General features: G+C 48.3%; 1 protein-coding gene across 1 annotated transcript in view; it reads right to left on the bottom strand.

Moving 5' to 3' along the window:
• Nucleotides 1-21,238, bottom strand: part of HEBP1 (heme binding protein 1) — a 161,572-nt gene that overhangs the window by 127,600 nt on the left and 12,734 nt on the right. The window lies entirely within an intron of this gene.

Below are 21,238 nucleotides of genomic sequence, written 5' to 3'. Positions count from 1 at the left end.
ACCTCGCCCTTAAAGGACCACTATTACGAAAATCGCAACATTTAAAATACATGAAAACATATATACAAATAAGAAGTATGTTTTTTTCAGAGTAAAATGAGCCATTAACCACTTGAGGACCACAGTGGAAAACCCCCCTAAAGACCAGGCTCATTTTTGTGAAAATGGCCACTGCAGCTTTAAGGCCAAGCCGCAGGGCCGCACAACACAGCACACAAGTGATTCTCTCCTCCTTTTCTCCCCACCAACAGAGCTCTCTGTTGGTGGGGTCAGATCGCCCCACGCGCAATCTCCTTCAGTAGCCGGCTCCAGGACCTGACGCCAATTGGCATTAGGTGGTCCTGGGGCTACCACCTGGCCACGCCCATTGGCGTGGAGCGGTCGTGAGGAAGTGAATTACCTTTTTCCTATGTTGCTGTCACTTACAGTAGGTAGTAGAACTGACAGAACCGACAAGTTTTGAACTAGTCCATCTCTTCATGGGGGATTCTCAGCAACGGTTTTATTCTTTATAAAGACATGCCCTGAAAAAGATTTATGCAATGATGCTGGCCAGCCTCCCTGCACACTTTTTTAGGCAGTTGGACATATCAACTACCATTCGCTAAATGCTTTTAAAACTAAACAAACCATGATTAACCCCCATGAGGAGATTGGCCAGTCCAAAACCTGTGAGTTCGGTCAGATATCTACTACCTACTGACAGCATTATTAAAGAAAAATAATTTACGGCACATTTTACTCTGGAAGAAACATACTTTTTATTTGTATGTGTTTACATGCATTTTAAATTTTACGATTTTCGCAATAGTGGTCCTTTAACCAATTTCAAACATGATGCCCTCCAACAGCTCTAGTGTATACTGCCACACTGGTGTGAACAGAGATTTCACAAGGCAGCAGGTGTGCTGCTTTGAAATGTGCTTCAGGGCTGGTGCACACCAAGGGCTTGGTTCACTAAACCGTGATAACTCATATCACGGCTGTTTTCACGCACAATTCGATGGCGAATATTCACGCGAAAATGGCCGTGATATGAGTTATCACAGTTTAGTGAATCAAGTCCCAAGAGCGCTTCTGAGCACTTTTAAAAATGATAGCTCTTTGAAAAACGCTTGGCTAATGTATTTGAATGGGATGGATCACACCCGAGGGATGTGATTTTCTCATAAACGCGTGTCCGGCAGAATTTCTGCGCTTTTCGGAGGCAATTCAGCCTGAATGCTTAGTATAGGAAAGTGGAAAATCACTCTGAAAAGCGCTAGAACAGAGCGATTTTCCAAGCGTTTTTGTTGCAGAAGCTGTTCAGTTCCAGCTCTACTGTAACAAAAAATAAAAAACGCTACACCAAAACGCCCCAAAAATCACTAGGCAACAGTAGAAAATCAATAGGCAGATGCCTAGAATCGCTCTGAAAAATCACTTCTTAAAGAGAACCAGAGATGTAGCAAAACATTTTTTTATACATACCTGGGGCTTCCTCCAGCCCCATAAGCCTGGATCGCTCCCACGCTGCCGTCCTCCGCTGTCTCTATCCGCCGGAACCGTGTCCCATACTCCCGGCCAGTCGAGGCAAGCGCACGGCGTCACTGCCGGCGGACGAGGGGAAATTGTCCGCATCACAGGGGCTCCCTACATATACATACGCATGCGCCTCCATACAGCGCAGGCGCATGCGTACGGATATGCAGGGAGCCCCTGTGATGCGGATAAATTGGCCGCATCCGCCCGAAGTGATGGGACCCGGTACCGGCGATAGAGGCAGCGGAGGACGGCAGTGTGGGAGCGATCCAGGCTTATGGGGCTGGAGGAAGCCCTAGGTATGTATAGTAGCTTTTCCTATTTTTTTTAGTTTGCTCCGTCTCTGGTTCCCTTTAAAGCACTGAGCATTTGCGATTACACTAGCGGTTTTTGGTGTGCACAGGCCCTAAATGTTTGGAAACCATCCATGTAAATTAGGTCCACTGTGCACATAAAAAGTGAATTGGATTTCAGAAAAAAAAAACATAAAATACACAGGATTTGTGTGCTCAGGGTTTAGTGACAACATTTTTTTTTACACATTACTACAACCACAAAGTTAATTTTCAGCAACAGGTACTGTGCTTCAATGCAAGCTACTGCAACATTGGAAACCAGGCTTATTTATTGTAGTGCTTTAGCTCTGGAGAATATTGGTAAATCAACCCCAAAACAACTTCCACCCATAAGTAAAAAACAAAAATCCTCTTAAGAATAAATTTGATGCATGCAGCTTGTTTTGAAAACTCACCTTCTCCCATTTCTGTTGTATAGTTCCATCATTGACTTCTGCTTTTCCAAAAAGTGAATTCTTTATCATACCAAACATTTCTGCAGTGTTGCACTATGTGTCTGTATGCAGCTAATTACGGTAATCTTCTGTTATTTTACAGCTTTTCTACTCCCATATCTTTACTCTCTGCTTATCGTACTAACACATCTTGGAGCTTAGTGAGAAAGCTGTGAAAACAAGCTATTAGCTGTTCCTCTTCCTGTAATCATACATGGGAGGAGTAAAAGGGGCAGAGCTATTGTTAATAGTAAAAGGAATGCAGCATGGGAAGTATTAACCCTCCAATATGTCATTTGGCAGCTGACAATAAGAAGTACAGAATTTTCTCTTATGTTCCCCAAACTCCTAAGCTACTCAGTTTAAATTAACGAATTTAATTCATAGCACAGCTGTAAAAGATTGTTTAGTTACTGAATTTGTGCAAATATTAAACAATTACTAGAAAGTGAAACCGTTTACAATGCTGAGCACAAAAGGGAACAATAATAAAGCTATTGGTAGTTATGTTTGTTTTTCTTACACTTGAGTAGGAAAAGCAACTGAAGTCCCACTAAGTAAGAAAAGCAAAGAACAGAGTCATTACCAACTGGTTAAAGGGGCACTACAGCGAAAAACTGTAACATTTAAAATATGTGCAAACATATACAAGTAAGAAGTACATTTTTTCCAGAGTAAAATGAGACATAAATGACTTTTCTCCTATAATGCTATCACTTACAGTAGGCAGTAGAAATCTGACAGAAGTGACAGGTTTTGGACCAGTCCATCTCTTCATAGGGGATTCTCAGCAAGGCTTTTATTCTTTAGAATCAGAATCTTTATTATCGCCAAGCACGACTGGGTCGTGCCCGAAATTGGGCTTGGCACGTACAGGGTACTGATACAGGATATAGGTACAGATACAGGACAAGTCAAGCAGCCAGAAAGGAACAGAACATTATACCAGATGCAGAGAGAGACAATGTAGCATAAGTTACAACATCAAAAAACACCCAAAAAATTACCAAAAAAGCTTGAACTAGGGTGCCGTCTATCTATGTGCAGAGTGCCTCAGTGCAGGCATGATGTTGCGGTGTCGGGATGGGCAGTTACATGGAGAGAGTTCAGAAGGTTGACAGCCAAGGGAAAGAAACTGTTTTTATGCCTTGAGGTCTTGGTGAAGATGGACCGGAACCGGAGCTGACTAAAAAAGCTGACTAAAGAAGCTGACTAAAGAAGCGATGTCCTGGGTGTGAGGGATCGCTGACTAAAGAAGCTGACTAAAGAAGCGATGTACTGGGTGTGAGGGATCGCTGACTAAAGAAGCGATGGCCTGAGTGTGAGGGATCACTGGTGATCTTTAATGCTCTAGAGTACAGCCTGGAGTAGTAAAGGAGGTCCAGAGAGGGAAGGGATCTCCCGATGATCTTCTCCGCTGATCTGATGACCCTCTGCAGTTTGAGTCTGTCGCTGGCAGAGGAGCTGGCGTACCAAACCAGGATGGAAGAGCATAGGACAGATTCGATTGTAGCGGAGTAGAAGTTTGTCAGAAGTTTTTGGGCCATACCAAACTTTTTTAGTTGGCGGAGAAGACTAAAAAGATATTCCCAAAAAAGGATTTAAAAAATGATGCTGGCCAGCTTCCCTGCTCGCTACACAGTTTTTTGGCAGCTGGACAGAGCAACTGCTATTCACTAAGTGCTTTTGAAAATAAATATATCCCTGAGAATCCCCTATAAAGAGATGGACTAGTCCAAAACCTGTCACTTCTGTCAGATTTCTACTACCTACTGTAAGTGACAGCTACATAGGAGAAAAGTAATTTATGGCTCATTTTACTCTGGGAAAAAATGTACTTCTTATTTGAATATGTTTGCACATATTTTAAATGTTACCGTTTTTCACTGTAGTGCCCCTTTAAGCAAAATTCAGTGGGGTGTATACAGTAAACTGCATTAAAGGGCACCTGTAACTTCCTTGAATTAAAAAAAATTAAATTAAAATAGATACCTCGAGAGGAGGATGGGGTAAGCCTCATTAGGATCCAGAGGCTTCCCCCATCCTCCTTGGCCAACCAGCATTGACAGCCCCAAAAAATCAATAATAAAGCAGTCAGCGCTCCTGCGCAGGTGCAGGAGCAGCTTTCCACTCAGGCTCCGGTGGAAATAGCCGAGCCGGATCGGGTCCACTCTACTGCGCAGACATGCCTGCACAGTAGAGCGGACCCAATTTGGCTCGGCTATTTCCACCAGAGCCCAAAGGGAAGCTGATGCTGCACCTGCGGGAGGCTCCCCACCAGCGATAAAAAGCAGATTTTCAGGGGTCCCAGTGCTGGATCCTCTCTTCTGAGTATGCAGGGGGAAGCCTTTTTAGGATCGGGAGACTTCCCTTTCCCAAGGTAACTACCCTAGGGGCACTTTTCTTCCCTCCAGGTACACTTTAAGGAGAATTACATGCATAAAGCATAATGAGTAGAGGAGAATGCAATATCATATATACAATTCATTACACTCTACTCATCATGTGCTTTGCATAACACATGTTGTAATGAGTGCTAACTGCAATAGAGACGGGAGATGGACTTTAACTCAAAGTCTGCATGCAGCGAGCTAGAATAATACAATATATTATAGCACAGAAGTGTGAACAGCCCCATAGAATTGTAGGGGCATTAAACTAGCATGCAGAATTCTTCTGACACAATGTAAGTAGTGTGCAAGGGCCCTAAGACTTTACATACTGTAGATAGATTTTTTGCTTAATGCAGTTTACAACATACATGGAGCTATAATATCTTTACCACACTGTAGTAAAACAATACTTTTAGTTATCTGCAAGCTGATTTATTTTTCTGCAAGCTTGTCTGCGGAAATTGCCCCCTCTTGCCGCTAATTGGGCGCCAACATTTACCATCATAGCCTCATATGGCAACTATTCTAAAAGCCGCGATTTGCGGCAAAGCAGGTAAAATTCAGCACCCCCTAGCGGCTGCCGCGCACCCAAATTTCCCTATCATGCCGCAAAATACGGCTTTTATTATAGGCGCTGAGGGCGGCACCATTTTTACCAAAAGGGCTCCTGCACCATGTGGACTGTGGGCTCCCTCATCGTACTCCCCAGGCCCCTCTGTTGTCCCATAGAAAGCTCTGATAGTTTGGTGAGTCAGGGCTTCTCTGTGCATGGGCATGGGCCTTAGCCAGTAGGATTCTGCGCAAGCACAGTAGTACTGCACAGGTGCAGAATGCTCCCGGCCACAGGGACGCATGCATGATGGCCTTTGCATGGGCAGAAGAGTCCAGACAAGCTCCGACTGGCCAAAGTATTGGAGAATTTCATGGGAGAAAGAAGCGGTTAAGGAGGATGGGGAGGGAGCCCACGGTCCACATGGGACTAGAGGAAGCCCCAGGCAAGTATAAATCAAGCACAGTGTACTGTCTCAGGTACACTCTAAACAGCCAGTTTAAAGCTGCATTTAGGGTTAATTTTATAACAAAACAAAAAAATATGCAGTATCTATTTTTTGTAAGCCTACAAAATATAAACAGAAGTAAATACCACTGGGCGGAGCAGAGGGAACGCCAACTGAGCTGGTGGATTGTTTTTACATGCACATGATTTTATGGGAATTTGTAAGTGCACTACATTTTATACTTGTTATTAATAAAACTGTATTACGCTATGGCCATGCTCTTTTGAGTCATAGGAGCATTATTTTATGGAAGAGTGAGAGCGCTGGATAACCAACACGCTGATATTGCTGGTCTGTGACGGATTAGCGGTGCTTTTTGGAGCATTATTTTATGGAAGAGTGAGAGCGCTGGATAAACACGCTGATATTGCTGGTCTGTGACGGATTAGCGGTGCTTTTTGGTGAGAGGCTTGTTTGCTCATTTGGTGGAGGCACACTGTGGTGGAAAACCTGGAAGTTGGTAGCACGGGTGGTGATATAAACTGAATAATAATCACTATGCTGTCCATATGTTTTTCTCTTTTATGAGCACTAATCGTAGGAAGTTGGAGTGAAATCGGTTGGAATTATACTGGCGAGGCCAGAGGTGCATTAGCTGATCAATCAGGTTGGCCACAGCATATGGTGAGTGTATAGTGTTACCACTGTGTGCACCGTGAGATCTGTTAAGAAGACTGCATACCAGATTATTGCTATTGGACTTTTTCAATGGACTTTCAATGATGAAATATTGCATAGAAACACTTTAATTGTGATAGTTTTTGGAAGCTGTGATGTTCTGTTGAGCGCAGGGTTGCTCACCAGGACCCCGAATGCGAAGTTTACCCAAAAATTTGGGTGATTTTTCAGGTTTGCCGAATGCGAACCCGAACAGTTAAAATCATGCCGAATCCGAATGCGAAGTTTCCCGAATGTGCGCACTCGAATTCGGCCGGATGGCATGGTAGGTTCGGGTTCGGATTCGGGGATGACGTCATTGGGCCAATCAGAAGTCCTCCAGCAGAGGACCTGGCAACCCTAGCAACCAATCAGAGGAGGGGAGCCTGGCCCTTCCCTCCTCTATATAAGGCGGCGACCATCTTGCGGAGCCACGTACTTGTGTGACTGTGCTGGTACTGAGAGATTCTCCAGTGCTGTGCTGCATCTGAGCAAGTGCATTCTCACTGCTAAACCTAGCGTTTCGCTTCCTAAACACCTCCTAAATACATTAATTGTAGTGTTATATAGTTAGCTAGTAATTTGATTGTTTGTAGTCAGCTAGTGTATAGTGTATACCGTGCTAGGCTAGTGTTAGTCTGTGTGCAGGCTAGGCCTGCTAGCCTAGGGCAGCCTTAGCCTACTACTAGCTTAGGTAGGTTAGGGATTCTAGTTAGTTGTGTACTTAGTACTAGTGTAGTTAATTATTTAGTACTGCCGTAGTCTGTTAGTTTATTAGCTTCAGTACTGTGTTTTTTAGTTACTGATTGTGTACACTGTACAGGCCAGCAAACCTGTTGTGATCTGTGACAGTCATCAGCCCGACCCTATTGATTGATTGCGTCTGACCGTGTGTGACCGACTGTATTTGTCACCAACTTTCTGCGCTGCACAACTTAGTTATTTTTAAGTACGCAAGGGATTTATTAGTTACCTGCGTACGACTACTGGTACCCGTTCAGTTAATTTTTTGTACTGTTAGTGTGCGATTTTATTAGCTTCTGTACTGTGTGTAATAAATAATAGTTAGTCACATCACAGGCCAGCATCCGTTGTGACCTGTGACTGTCACCTGCCCGACCAAATTGATTGATTGCGTGCGTCTGACCGTGTGTGACCGACTTTAATTGTATTTGTCACCAACTGTCTGCGCCGCACAACTTAGTTATTTGACGTACGCTAGGGATGTATTAGTTACCTGCATACGACTACTAGTACCCGTTCAGTTAATTTTTTGTACTGTTAGTGTGTGATTTTATTAGCTTCTGTACTGTGTGTAATAAATAGTAGTTAGTCACATCACAGGCCAGCATCCGTTGGGAGACCTGTCACTGTCACTTGCCCGACCCTATTGATTGATTGCGTCTGACCGTGTGTGAACTATTTTAATTGTCACTAACTGTCTGCCGCATGACTTAGTTATTGTAGTACGCTAAGGATTTGTTAGTTACCTGCGTGCTTACTACTACTACTACTACTACTACTGTCTACTACTACTACTACTACTACTACTACTGTCTACTACTACTACTACTACTACTACTACTACTACCCGTTCCGTTAATTTTTTCCACTGTTAGTGTGTGATTTTATTAGCTTCTGTACTGTATAATAAAAAAATAATAGTTACATCACAGGCCAGCATCTGTTGTGAGTGACCTGTGACTGTCACCTGCCCGACCCTATTGATTGTTTGCGTCTGACCGTGTGTGTCCGACTTTAATTGTCACTGTCCGTCACACGAGTTAGTTAGTACTGTAGTATACTACACTACTGCTGTTAGTAGTAGTACTACTACTACAACTATTTAATACTACTATTTAAATAAAAATAAAAACTTTCATTTTTTGTTGTCACTCAACACCAGTCACCACCACCAGCAGTCACCACCAAGTCACCACCAACACAGACTTTATTAAAGTTTACCGCCCTCTTCTACATTTTTTTTTTTTACTGTATTTGTATATTGCACAATGAATGGCAGAGGTAGAGGGCGAGGCACCACCAGGAGAGGCAGCGCCATTGCAGGAGCCACTGCCAGCAGCAGCAGGTCTAGGACTGGTCCGCCGCCAGCCACTGAGTTGTAGAGGAGGGAGCAGAGGCACAACAGCAGCGCGTTGCACCCATCTTTGAGACGGGTCATCGCCCTCGGCCCATTGTCGAGAGTCAGGTGCAGGCTGTGGTGCAAATGATGGCGGAGCAGGAAGCCACCATTTCCAGCCAGGCCTCCAGCACCAGTGAGACCAGTGCCACCACCACCAGCACTCCGATCCGCAGCAGGCCTCCACCACCGCTTGAGGCCATGGTCACGGTGACCCCATCGACCAGCCTGCCCTCAATGAGCACGCTCTTCTCCCCAGAGACTGTGGCCATGTACAGGGATGTTTTGGAGAAGTATGAGTTGGAGATGATGGGGCCATGCAAGGAGGAGGAGGAGTTACAGGTGCAGAAGTTTGTTGTTGGCGCTGAGGTGGAGGGGCGTGATGCAGGGGATGTTGGGGTAGAGGAGTTCGTTGAGGCGGGCTCACAGGATATGTTTGGGCATGATGATGATGACTTGCCGGATCCTTCCTATGTGCCACCAGTACCACCAGCACAGTTGGTTGAAGGCAGCTCATCATCGGGGGAGGAGGCATCTCTGGTGCAGAGGCACGGCAGCTGCAAGGCGGCCAGCACAGGGCGTGGAAGGCAGGAGCCACAGCCTGCTGCTTCAGCCGCTACCACCACCCGCAGCAAACCTCCAACTAAAACAAAAAAGGCACAATCCTCCAAGGGCATCAAGAAACCCCAGCCCTCAAGCTCAAAGAGCAAGTTGAAGTCCCCAGTCTGGCGGTACTTCACCAAGTGCCCAGTGGACGCGACACGTACAATTTGCAACAGTTGCAGTGTCAGTCTCAGCAGAGGTCGCGATCTGCTCAAGTTGGGTACCTCGTGCCTGCAGACCCACTTACAGACCAAACATTTTGAGGAGTTTCCTAAGTATCAGAAGCTGACGGACAGTGGCGCAGGCAGTGGTGAAACCCAGACAGCCACTGCACAGATTTCAGCAGCAGCAGCAGGTCCGACACTCTTGCCCATCCAGCAGCAGCAGCAGGTCTTCAGTGGCCTCATCAGCTCCCTCCACAGTGGCCTCCTCATCCTCCCGTGCAGGTAAACGCCACCAGACTCTGCTCAGCGAGTCATTTCCCGGTGTGACCAAGGTGCTGCCTCCCGCGCACAGGTGCATCAGGGTGCTGAACGGGTTGCTTGCCCGGGCCATGTGCTCCCAGCTCCTGCCATATTCCTTCATGCAGGAGGGGAGTGACATGAGAGTGCTGCTGCAGTTTGGAATCCCGGAGTGGCAAGTCCCAAGCCGCCACTACTTCTCCCGCAGGGCGATCCCAGCACTGCACCGCTTTGCCATGTCGAACGTGGGCCGCGCGCTCGATCACGCCGTGAGTGCGCGGATCCACGTCACCATGAATTCATGGAGCAGCCGTTTTGGGACAGACCGCTATCTGTCCTTTACGGCCCACTGGGTCAGCCTGGTGGAAAGCCCGAGCGAGGAAGCAGCAGGTCCACCCTCTGGCGCAGCAGCAGCGGCACCAGTCGCCCACTATGTGGTGCCACCGCGCGGGGTCAGGGGAGAAGCAGCAGCTCTCACCGCCAAGCGATCTCGTCTGAACAGCAGCGTGAAGGCCCGCCACTGCCAAGCGCTGCTGGAGATGAAAAGCCTAGGGAAAAACTGCTTGACAGCAGCCAACGTGCTCCGGTACCTCAGGGAGCAGGAGAGGACGTGGCTGACCCTCAGAGACCTCAGTGTGGGATTGGTGGTGTCCGACAATGCTGCCAACCTGCTGGCTGCCATCAGCAGGGGAGACTTGCTCCACGTCCCTTGCTTGGCCCACGTCCTGAACCTGGTGGTGCAAAAGTTAATGCGCACCTACCAGGGGATGCAGGAGCTGTTAGAAGCGGCGCGGAAGATTGTACGTGCTTTCCGCAAATCAGCATCAGCAGCTGCCGCAGCCAAACTGGCAGACATCCAGCAGCAGGAGGGCCTGCCACGACCGTGGCGATGTTGGAGTGGCTGGTTGAGCAGAGGAGGGCTGTCCACCGGTACATCTATGATGCCACTCTCGCCGGCACCGACAGCACCACCACCAAACTCCAGCTACTCACCAATGCACAGTGAGGGCAGATGCAGCAGGTCTGCTTGGTGTTGGCTCTCTTCCTGCAGGGAACCAACCTGGTAAATGAACAACGGTCATCCCTCTGTCAGTGGGTGCCCTTTGTTTGTCTGCTGGACAGGGCACTTGGCGATTTGGTGGATTTGGGAGAGGAGGCCATGAAGCAGCTGGAACAGCAGCCGCCTGCGCAGTCCACTGCTGCGCAGGTATTTGAGTCCCTGGAGGAGTATGAGGAGGAGGAGGAGTTGGAGGTGCTGGACGTTACTCCTGGGGGGGAGCGCAGCAGCAGTGGTGCGAGGGTGGAGAGAGGAGGAAGAGGCTCAGGGGCAAGAGGAGGAGGAGGAGGATGCTGACCCTGATGTCTCTGTTGGACGGGCCACCCTGTTCCACATGGCAGCGCACGTGCTGCGCTGCCTGCGCACAGACCCCAGGGTCAAGCGGATGTGAGGGAGGACGCCTGCATCAGCATGATCCTGGACCCATGGCTGAGGGGGAGGTGGGATCAGTTTCTGCCTGCCAGAGACCATGAGCAGCGAGCAAGGGAGTTGCAGGAGATCCTGTTCGGCGACTGGAGGAAGCCTTCCCCCCGTCTTCCACCTCCTCTGTCCCTGTCCAGCAGCCAGCACAGCAGCCGGTGCCTGCGGCCAGCAGCAGCGTCAGGTGCCCAGGAGACCTGCTGTCATTGACGCAGGCGTTCTACATGATGGTACAGCAGCCGAGAGAGGAGGTGCGTGCAGCAGCCACCTTCTCTGAGAGTCACAGCCCGGATGGTGGCCGTCTACATAAGGTCCTTCAGTGGGCTTGACACCGGCAGCGCGGAGTCTGGGGACCCCATGGAGTACTGGGTGGAGCGCTTGCACATCTGGAGGGAGCTGGCGCAGTACGCCCTGGAAGTATTGTCTTGCCCCCCTTCCAGCGTGCTGTCCGGGAGGTGCTTCAGTGTTGCCGGTGGCGAGGTCACTGAGAAACGCTCTCGTCTGTCCACAGAGAGTGTGGACAGACTGACATTTTTGAAGATTAACCAGGCCTGGATAGAAGGCACGTTCCTGGCACCTGTTGTCGGCGAGAGGAGGACATGAGGTGCCTGGGAATTACAATACATTGCCTGCTGCCATACGTGACTCCTCCTCCTCCTGCTGCTGCTGTATTTATTTATGTATTAATTTATTTATGTATTTATTGTATTTATACGTGACTCCTCCTCCTCCTCCTGCTGCATTTATTTATGAATTTATTTATGTATTTACTGTATTTATACGTGACTCCTCCTGCTGCTGCTGCATTTATTTATGAATTTATGAATTCATTTATGTATTTATTGTATTTATAAAGCGGCAACATATTACGCCGCACTGACTTTCATCCTCCTGCTGTCAGTGGTCCCACCGCCAGGGTCCACACAATACATTGCCTGCTGCCAGTGCCACATGTCACTCCTCCTCCTCCTCCTGCTGCTGCTGTATTTATCCTCCTGCTGTCAGTGGTCCCACCGCCAGGGTCCACACAATACTTTGCCTACTGCCAGTGCCACACGTCACTCCTCCTCCTCCTCCTCCTCCTACTGCTGCTGTATTTATCCTCCTGCTGTCAGTGGTCCCACCTCCAGGGTCCACACAATACATTTCCTGCTGCCAGTGCCACACGTCACTCCTCCTCCTGCTGCTGCTGTATTTATCCTCCTGCTGTCAGTGGTCCCACCGCCAGGGTCCACACAATACATTGCCTGCTGCCAGTGCCACACCTCACTCCTCCTCCTCCTCCTGCTGCTGCTGTAGTTATCCTCCTGCTGTCAGTGGTCCAACCGCCAGGGTCCACACAATACATTGCCTGCTGCCAGTGCCACACATCACTCCTCCTCCTCCTCCTACTGCTGCTGTATTTATCTTCCTGCTGTCAGTGGTCCCACCACCAGGGTCCACAGAATACATTGCCTGCTGTCAATGCCATACGTCACTTTTTTGTTTTGTTTTTTAATTAAACCTATTTCAATGTGATTTCCCTTTTAAAAAAAAAAAACCATCCGAATTCCCGAACACGATTTTTTTACCGAATTTTGTTACCGACACCCGAACCGAATCCGAACCGAATTTCGTGGTCAAAGTCGAATTCGAATCCGAATGTAACGCGGACCCGAATTCGAATGTACCCGAATCGAATTTTGGTACATCTGAGCATGCCTGGGTGAGCGCTTTACCAATTGCAGGTAGATAATGTAAGGGTTATGCCCGCTTCACACTGACAGACCAAACTCTGACAGACCAAACTCGCCGTTTAACGTACTGCAAAGAGTTGTTAATAGTTGAGACTCTCAGGACTTAAACGTTAGTCCTCTCAGCGACAATCTTTGTGTATTGGTCGCCATGCTAATGTGCGCACGTGCAGGCCATGGTGATTTTCCAGCCCCTATGGTAGGGCTGAGGTAGCTCAATGACAGTAAAGAAAACAGTGGTTCTGCAGTGTTGGTTCAGTGTTGGCCTAGTAGGCTTTATTGAATGATCACCTGAGGTGACCAAAGGTTTTGCCAAAACTTATGCAGCCAATCAATTAATTTATTCTGTCCACAATGAAGCAACGACCTTCTCCTTTTGGGTGTGCCCCCAACACGCAACACAATATAGGTCATTGCTTCATTGTGATACGCAATCCCCCTCACCATGACAAGGCAATGATCATGAAGGGGAATTGACATCATGTACAGGTCCTTCTCAAAAAATTAGCATATTGTGATAAAGTTCATTATTTTCTGTAATGTACTGATAAACATTAGACTTTCATATATTTTAGATTCATTACACACAACTGAAGTAGTTCAAGCCTTTTATTGTTTTAATAGTGATGATTTTGGCATACAGCTCATGAAAACTCCAAATTCTTATCTCAAAAAATTAGCATATTTCATCCGACCAATCAAAGAAAAAAGTGTTTTTAAAACAAAGAAAGTCAACCTTCAAATAATTATGTTCAGCTATGCACTCAATAATTGGTTGGGAATCCTTTTGCAGAAATGACTGCTTCAATGTGATGTGGCATGGAGGCAATCAGCCTGTGGCACTGCTCAGGTGTTATGGAGGCCCAGGATGGTTCGATAGCGGCCTTAAGTCATCCAGAGTGTTGGTTCTTGCTTCTCAACTTTCTCTTCACAATATCCCACAGATTCTCTATGGGGTTCAGGTCAGGAGAGTTGGCAGGCCAATTGAGCACAGTAATACCTTGGTCAGTAAACCATTTACCAGTGGTTTTGGCGCTGTGAGCAGGTGCCAGGTCCTGCTGAAAAATGAAATCTTCATCTCCATAAAGCTTTTCAGCAGATGGAAGCATGAAGTGCTCCAAAATCTCCTGATAGCTAGCTGCATTGACCCTGCCCTTGATAAAACACAGTGGACCAACACCAGCAGCTGACATGGCACCCCAGACCATCACTGACTGTGGGTACTTGACACTGGACTTCAGGCATTTTGGCAATTTCCCTCTCCCCAGTCTTCCTCCAGACTCTGGCACCTTGATTTCCGAATGACATGCAAAAGTTGCTTTCATCCAAAAAAAGTACTTTGGATCACTGAGCAACAGTCCAGTGCTGCTTCTCTGTAGCCCAGGCCAGGCGCTTCTGCCGCTGTTTCTGGTTCAAAAGAGCCTTGACCTGGGGAATGTGGCACCTGTAGCCCATTTCCTGCACACGCCTGTACACGGCGGCTCTGGATGTTTCTACTCCAGACTCAGTCCACTGCTTCCGCAGGTCCCCCAAGGTCTGGAATCGGTCCTTCTCCACAATCTTCCTCAGGGTCCGGTCACCTCTTCTCATTGTGCAGCGTTTTCTGCCACACTTTTTCCTTCCCACAGATTTCCCACTGAGGTGCCTTGATACAGCACTCTGGGAACAGCCTATTCGTTCAGAAATTTCTTTCTGTGTCTTACCCTCTTGCTTGAGGGTGTCAATGATGGCCTTCTGGACAGCAGTCAGGTCAGCAGTCTTACCCATGATTGCGGTTTTGAGTAATGAACCAGGCTGGGAGTTTTTAAAAGCCTCAGTAATCTTTTGCAGGTGTTTAGAGTTAATTAGTTGATTCAGATGATTAGGTTAATAGTTTGTTTAGAGAGCCTTTTCATGATATGCTAATTTTTTGAGATAGGAATTTTGGGTTTTCATGAGCTGTATGCCAAAATCAATATTAAAACAATAAATGGCTTGAACTACTTGAGTTGTGTGTAATGAATCTAAAATATATGAAAGTCTAATGTTTATCAGTATATTACAGAAAATAATGAACTATATCATAATATGCTAATTTTTTAAGAAGGACCTGTACATGCATTTTTTTTATGTTGTTGCAGCCACAGTTCAGCACCATAGGCCAGAAAAATTAGGCATGTACATATGCCAGAAAAATTATTTTTTTAGCGGCCGCTGCTATAGCAGTGGCCTTAAAAATGTAGGATCCACCTGTGGAGTGGAGTCCTGGAGTCCTGCTCTGGACCCTGTTGGTGGTGGCAGAGAAGTCAGTAAGTCAGTCATGCGGCATGCAGAGATGCTGGGTTGGGACTGACTTAAAAGTCTTTGGGCAGGCAGTAGCCCTCCAGGATCCATGCCACATTTTTTTTATAAATGTGAGGTAATCCACACTTTTCTGACCTAATCAACTGCGCTTCTCAGTGACAATCCCTCCTGCTGCACTGAAGGTCCTCTCTGACAAGACGCTTGAGGCGGCGCAAGAGAGAAGTTGGATGGCAAATTGTGAGAGCTCAAACCACAGGTCAAGCTTACGCACCCAATAGTCTAAGGGTTCATCGCTCCTCAGAGTGTCGATATCAGCAGTTAAGGCCAGGTAGTCCGTTACCTGGCGTGCTCGGAGGGTGGATCTCGAAGGGCTGTGGTGATACGTTGGACAAAAAAAGTTGCGCATGTCCAACATCACTATAACATCCAAACACTGTGCTGTCCTTGCAGGCATGGCCATGCGAGGAGGAGGATTCCTGGAAGCTCTTTCCCATTGTGCTGTGACATCACCCTTGAACGAAGTGTACAGCATACTTCATAGGCTGCTGTAGAACTTGTTCATCCTTTCCGACTGATTGTGATTTGGTAACAGTTCCACCACTTTGTGCTTATACCGAGGGTCCAGTAGCGTTGCCACCCAGTACAAGTCCTTGTCCTTCAGCTTTTTTATATGGGGGTCCTTCAACAGGCAGGACAGCATGAAAGACCCAATTTGTACAAGGTTGGATGCCAAGCTAGCCAGCCCCTCTTCCTCTTCATCACTGAGGTCATGCAAGGTCTCCTCCTCCTCCCCCCAGGCACGTACAACACCACGGGTACCCAAAGGGTGATCACAAATCCCCTAGGACGCCTGCTGCAGTTGGTCTTCCACCTCCTCCTCAAAGCCAACTTCCTCCTCTGACTCCTCTTCCTCCTCTGACTCCTCCCTCTGTGTTGCTGCAGGTACAGCAAATGTCGACTGTGACAGACGGTTGCATGGCCGCAGACGCGTCCTTGAACCGCCCGTGAAGAAAATGCGATCGCAAATGATTCTCTGCATCGATTGCGATTAAGATATATAGAATCTGGATTGATTGTGTAGGGGCTACCTGTAGCAACCTGGAGTCTCTCTTCCTCTCAGCAGAGAACAAGCAGTAACTTAGCAGTGTAGGGTGTCTTTTGATTTGCTAATGAACAGGAACAATGCTTGTGTCCAAGAGGCTAGTGTTTACTTTTAATTACCTCAGATAGATGTCAATAGGCTCACCAAATGGTGAGCCTATTCAAAGAACTGCTTCCCACAGACAGGCTGGAGCCATTCAGCCAGAAAAGGAAAGCATGGTGTTTATGATTTTGAGCATGTTTAAGGAATACCATTCAGGTGAGAAATATGAAAGTTATCTCATTCTGCTGGTCCGGATCTTGTGAGTATTTTGATATTAAATTGGGGCCACTGGCATAACCAGAACTCAAGGTATTCCACTGTTTTGTAACCGGGCATGCAAACATGCCCAAGTTTAGTATCATATGAACTGGCATATTCTGAGAAATATGAATTTGTAATGGTCATGTGTGTGCCGAAAGCGTAAGCCGAGATATGACAAATGTCATATTTGGTGGGCATGGGAAACCCACCCAGGAGATTAACCGCCCCTGTCCAGCCCCTGGGCTGGACCTGAGACTTCACCCAAAGATGTACATTGTTCAAAAGTGTCTGCGAGGGACTCCTCCCTCATTCCTCCACATTCCACCTTCATGGGAACCTGCTGCCACTTTGAGGAACAGTGGTGGCCATCAGGCATGCTCAGATACACCAAAATTCGGTTCGGGTACATTCGAATTTGGGTCCGCATGACATTCGAATTCAAATTCGTGTTCGACCACGAAATTCGGTTTGGATTCGGTTCGGGTGACAGGCTCAAAATTCAGTAAAAAAATTGTGTTCGGTATTTCGAGTGCGTTTTTTTTTCTTACAGGGAAATCACATTGAAATAGGTGTAATTAAAAAAAAAGTGACGTGTGGCACTGACAGCAGGCAATGTATTGTGTGGACCCTGGCGGTGGGACCACTGACAGCAGGAGGATAAATACAGCAGCAGTAGGAGGAGTAACATGTGGCACTGGCAGCAGACAATGTATTGTGTGGCCCCTGGCGGTGGGACCACAGACAGCAGGAGGATAAATACAGCAGCAGTAGGAGGAGTGACGTGTGGCACTGGCAGCAAGCAATGTATTGTGTGGACCCTGGCGGTGGGACCACTGACAGCAGGAGGATAAATACAGCAGCAGGAGGATAAATACAGCAGCAGTAGGAGGAGTGACGTGTGGCACCGACAGCAGGCAATGCATTGTGTGGACCCTGGCGGTGGGACCACTGACAGCAGGAGGATAAATACAGCAGCAGTAGGAGGAGTGATGTGTGGCACTGGCAGAGGGCAATGTATTGTGTGGACCCTGGCGGTGGGACCACAGACAGCAGTAGGATAAATACAGCAGCAGTAGGAGGAGTGACGTGTGGCACTGGCAGCAGGCAATGTATTGTGTGGACCCTGGCGGTGGGACCACTGACAGCAGGAGGACAAATACAGCAGCAGTAGGAGGAGTGACGTGTGGCACTGACAGCAGGCAATGCATTGTGTGGACCCTGGCGGTGGGACCACTGACAGCAGGAGGATAAATACAGCAGCGGTAGGAGGAGTGACATGTGGCACTGGCAGCAGACAATTTATTGTGTGGACCCTGGCGGTGGGACCACTGACAGCAGGAGGATAAATACAGCAGGAGGAGGAGGAGTGACGTGTGGCACTGGCAGCAGGCAATGTATTAAGTCAGGGGTCTCAAACTCGCGGCCCACGGGCCATTTGCGGCCCTCGATACAATATTTTGTGGCCCTCACAGGCAAAAGCTTCCTTATAGTTTGCTTCAGTGCTCCCAAGCTCCGCCGCATCCCCGCCGCTAAACGAGGGCTGCAGAGCCCCCAAATTGCCCGGGGGGCAATCCGCCAGCATTTCCTGGAAGGGGCAGAGCTTTCAGCTTCAGCTCTGCCCCTCCTGACGTCAATTGCCGCCTCTCCCCGCCCTTCTCTGTGAAGGAAGAGTGAGAGGGGCGGGCAGAGGCGGCGATGCACCGCGATTGTGAAATTCCTTATGCGGCCCAGCCTCATCCTGACTTTGCCTCCTGCGGCCCCCCAGGTAAATTGAGTTTGAGACCCCTGTATTAAGTGGACCCTGTTGGTGGGACCACTGACAGCAGGAGAATAAATACAGCAGCAGGAGGATAAATACAGCAGCAGGAGGAGGAGTGACGTGTGGCACTGGCAGCAGGCAATGTATTGTGTGGACCCTGGCGGTGGGACCATTGACAGCAGGAGGATAAATACAGCAGCAGGAGGATAAATACAGCAGCAGTAGGAGGAGTGACGTGTGGCACTGACAGCAGGCAATGCATTGTGTGGACCCTAGCAGTGGGACCACTGACAGCAGGAGGATAAATACAGCAGCAGTAGGAGGAGTGACGTGTGGCACTGGCAGCAGGCAATGTATTGTGTGGACCCTGGCGGTGGGACCACTGACAGCAGGAGGATAAATACAGCAGCAGTAGGAGGAGTGACGTGTGGCACTGGCAGCAGGCAATGTATTGTGTGGACCCTGGCGGTGGGACCACTGACAGCAGGAGGATAAATACAGCAGCAGTAGGAGGAGTGACGTGTGGCACTGACAGCAGGCAATGCATTGTGTGGACCCTGGCGGTGGGACCACTGACAGCAGGAGGATAAATACAGCAGCAGTAGAAGGAGTGACATGTGGCACTGGCAGCAGACAATGTATTGTGTGGACCCTGGTGGTGGGACCACTGACAGCAGGAGGATAAATACAGCAGCAGGAGGAGGAGTGACGTGTGGCACTGGCAGCAGGCAATGTATTAAGTCAGGGGTCTCAAACTCGCGGCCCACGGGTCATTTGCGGCCCTCGATACAATATTTTGTGGCCCTCACAGGCAAAAGCTTCCTTATAGTTTGCTTCAGTGCTCCCAAGCTCCGCCGCATCCCCGCCGCTAAACGAGGGCTGCAGAGCCCCCAAATTGCCCAGGGGGCAATCCGCCAGCATTTCCTGGAAGGGGCAGAGCTTTCAGCTTCAGCTCTGCCCCTCCTGACGTCAATTGCCGCCTCTCCCCGCCCCTCTCTGTGAAGGAAGAGTGAGAGGCGCGGGCAGAGGCGGCGATGCACCGCGATTGTGAAATTCCTTCTGCGGCCCAGCCTCATCCTGACTTTGCCTCCTGCGGCCCCCCAGATAAATTGAGTTTGAGACCCCTGTATTAAGTGGACCCTGTTGGTGGGACCACTGACAGCAGGAGAATAAATACAGCAGCAGGAGGATAAATACAGCAGCAGGAGGAGGAGTGACGTGTGGCACTGGCAGCAAGCAATGTATTGTGTGGACCCTGGCGGTGGGACCATTGACAGCAGGAGGATAAATACAGCAGCAGGAGGATAAATACAGCAGCAGTAGGAGGAGTGACGTGTGGCACTGACAGCAGGCAATGCATTGTGTGGACCCTAGCAGTGGGACCACTGACAGCAGGAGGATAAATACAGCAGCAGTAGGAGGAGTGACGTGTGGCACTGACAGCAGGCAATGCATTGTGTGGACCCTGGCGGTGGGACCACTGACAGCAGGAGGATAAATACAGCAGCAGTAGGAGGAGTGACATGTGGCACTGGCAGCAGGCAATGTATTGTGTGGACCCTGGTGGTGGGACTACTGACAGCAGGAGGATAAATACAGCAGCAGGAGGAGGAGTGACGTGTGGCACTGGCAGCAGGCAATGTATTCAGTGGACCCTGTTGGTGGGACCACTGACAGCAGGAGAATAAATACAGCAGCAGGAGGATAAATACAGCAGCAGGAAGAGGAGTGACGTGTGGCACTGGCAGCAGGCAATGTATTGTGTGAACCCTGGCGGTGTGACCATTGACAGCAGGAGGATAAATACAGCAGCAGGAGGATAAATACAGCAGCAGTAGAAGGAGTGACGTGTGGCACTGACAGCAGGCAATGTATTGTGTAGACCCTGGTGGTGGGACCACTGACAGCAGGAGGATAAATACAGCAACAGTAGGAGGAGTGACGTGTGGCACTGGCAGCAGGCAATGTATTGTGTGGACCCTGGCGGTGGGACCACTGACAGCAGGAGGATACATACAGCAGCAGTAGGAGGAGTGACGTGTGGCACTGGCAGCAGGCAATGTATTGTGTGTACCCTGGCGGTGGGACCACTGACAGCAGGAGGATAAATACAGCAGCAGTAGGAGGAGTGACGTGTGGCACTGACAGCAGGCAATGCATTGTGTGGACCCTGACGGTGGGACCACTGACAGCAGGAGGATAAATACAGCAGCTGTAGGAGGAGTGACGTATGGCACTGGCAGCAGGCAATGTATTGTGTGGACCCTGGCGGTGGGACCACATTGTAATATATTGCCGCTTTATAAATACAATAAATACATAAATAAATTCATAAATAAATGCAGCAGGCCAGCAGCAGCAGGAGGAGTGACGTATAAATACAATAAATACATAAAGAAATTCATAAATAAATAAATGCAGCAGGCCAGCAGCAGCAGGAGGAGTCACGTAGAAATACAATATATACATAAATAAATTCATAAATAAATAAATACAGCAGACCAGCAGCAGCAGTAGGAGTCACATAGAAATACAATATATACATAAATAAATTCATAAATAAATAAATGCAGCATGCCAGCAGCAGCAGGAGGAGTCACGCAGAAATACAATATATACATAAATAAATTCATGAATAAATAAATGCAGCAGGCCAGCAGCAGCAGGAGAAGTCACGTAGAGATACAATATATACATAAAAAAATTCATAAATAAATAAATGCAGCAGGCCAGCAGAAGCAGGAGGAGTCACGTAGAAATACAATAAATACATAAATAAATTAATAAATAAATGCAGCAGGCCAGCAGGAGGAGGAGGCGTCGTCGCGTATGGCAGCAGGCAATGTATTGTAATTCCCAGGCAGGCACCTCATGTCCTCCTCTCGCCGACAACAGGTGCCTTCTATCCAGGCCTGGTTAAACTTCAAAAATGTCAGTCTGTCCACGTCCTCTGTGGAC

Source organism: Hyperolius riggenbachi, chromosome 6, assembly GCF_040937935.1.
Source record: "Hyperolius riggenbachi isolate aHypRig1 chromosome 6, aHypRig1.pri, whole genome shotgun sequence".
NCBI classification, from domain to species: domain Eukaryota; kingdom Metazoa; phylum Chordata; class Amphibia; order Anura; family Hyperoliidae; genus Hyperolius; species Hyperolius riggenbachi.
Note: the sequence above shows the minus strand (reverse complement) of the source record. Positions and strands in the feature narration are given on the sequence as shown.